Source organism: Dromiciops gliroides, chromosome 4 (assembly GCF_019393635.1).
Source record: "Dromiciops gliroides isolate mDroGli1 chromosome 4, mDroGli1.pri, whole genome shotgun sequence".
In the NCBI taxonomy this organism is placed as follows: Eukaryota; Metazoa; Chordata; class Mammalia; order Microbiotheria; family Microbiotheriidae; genus Dromiciops; species Dromiciops gliroides.
Window position 1 is genome coordinate 492,514,520 of NC_057864.1, and position 1,865 is coordinate 492,516,384.

Consider the following 1,865-nt stretch of genomic DNA (forward strand, 5'->3'; position numbering starts at 1 on the left):
CCCCCTCCTTCCCACCTCCCCCCTCCCTTCTCTCTCCTCTCCCCCCCCCTCTCTCTCCCTCCCTCCCCCCTCCTTCCCACCTCCCCCCTCCCTCTCCCTCCTTCCCTCCTCCCTCCTCTCCCCTCCCCTCCCCTCCCCTTTCTCTCCCTCTCCTCCCCTCTCCCTCTCCCTCCCCTCTTTCTTTCTCCGTTTGTCCCCTACCTCCTTCCATTCTCTCCTCCCACAATTTGCGGGGCCAGGTTGTCTCATCAAGAGCGCTCCACCCTCAGATCATAGTCAGAGCTCTCATTTCCATATCCACCTCTGTCTCAAAAGCGTTCCCATTTTAAGAGAAACAAAGTGACTTGTCCAGCGGGGCCATGGCCAAAGCAGGCTGCTCTTTTGGAGTCATTGTGACCTTAGCCCCAATTCCGCCTCAACCCAGGTTCTAGTAACTCCAGCTCCCTCTCTCCAAGACTGATATTACAGATACTTTGTCTTCCCCACCCCCACCCCCACCCCCACCCCCACCCCCACCCCCACCCCCACCCCCACCCCCACCCCCACCCCCACCCCCACCCCCACCAATGGAAACTCCCCGACCGGCTCTGTTATCTGATATCGCGTCTGACATTTATCTCAGGCATTTGGAAATGGTGGCTCACGTACAACTCGCTGAAGCTTGTTTTTCGGCATCCAGGATTGCCACGCAATTGGCCGAATTGCATTTGGGTAGGTTGGTACGTGAATGAAATGTTTCTAACCCTGATTGTAATTAATGGTACAAAGTAAAAACTCCATCGCTGTGAGCAGGATTCGAACCTGCGCAGGGAGCCCCCATTGGATTTCGAGTCCAACGCCTTAACCACTCGGCCATCACAGCACCTGATTATGGAGCGGCCAAACAAGGCAAATAAAGGACTTGAGATGCTTAAAAAAAAAACACCAATAGTGATATAGGTCTGGAGGGCAGTTTCGTATAGATGCTATACATGCTACATACATGTATACACACGACTTCTCAAAGCCCCTGGGCCGACAAATACAATCAGGTAGAATGCATTCTAATTGTTGAAATCAGCGGCAGCACGGATGAGGGGAGGGGGCGGGAAAGGGGCGGGGAGAAGGAGCGAGGGATGTAGGAGTACAGAGCAAGTTCAAAGATCCCAGGCACATGATAAGGAAAAATAATAACAATAATGATGATGCTAATGTTTCTATAATACTTAACCGTTTACAACACGTGTAATGAAAATACCTAGAATTTATACTTAAGGTTTGCAAAGCACTTTACAAAGATCTTGTTTGAGCCTCACAATGACCCCGTAGATCAGGTGCTATCTCCATTTTGCAAGTGAGTAAAGTGAGGCAGGCAATTAAGAGACTTCCTCAGGGTCACACAGCTACTAGCAATTGTCTGAGGCTGGATTTGAAATCGATCTTTCAGACTCCAGGTCCGGTGCTCTATCCACTGCCACCTAGCTGTCAATTAATATCTCCATTTTACAGAAAAGAAAGTTGAGGCTCAAGGAAATTGAACTCCTTGAGGAAAGACTAATATATTTCTATGCCTAGCATTGAGAGGGATCTGGCCTCAAATAGGCACTTTAAAAATTGTTTGTTGATTGAATGAGTGACTTTCCTGAGGTCTCATAGCCAGTAAGTATCAAAGCCTAGATTCCAAACCAGCTTGGACACCAGGTTTAGAGAAAACTGCACCACAGAAATACCTACGGAAATCACCATGGCACTGGGACTAGAAGCAGCTGTGTGTTAGTGAGAGGAAGATTGGGCTTCCATCCTGACTCTCGGAGCTCCTGTCAGTCACTTTTCTTGTTGGTATATGAGTTTTCTCATTGACAGAGTGGAGGAAACCTTGGCCCTGC

The 1,865-nt window shown here is 49.3% G+C and overlaps 1 non-coding gene across 1 annotated transcript; it reads right to left on the reverse strand.

Annotated features, from left to right (window-relative positions):
- Positions 1–780: 780 nt before the first annotated feature.
- TRNAS-CGA lies at positions 781–862 on the reverse strand. Its single transcript has one exon. It is a non-coding gene; the product is annotated as a tRNA-Ser (tRNA).
- Between the last annotated feature and the right edge of the window lie 1,003 nt (positions 863–1,865).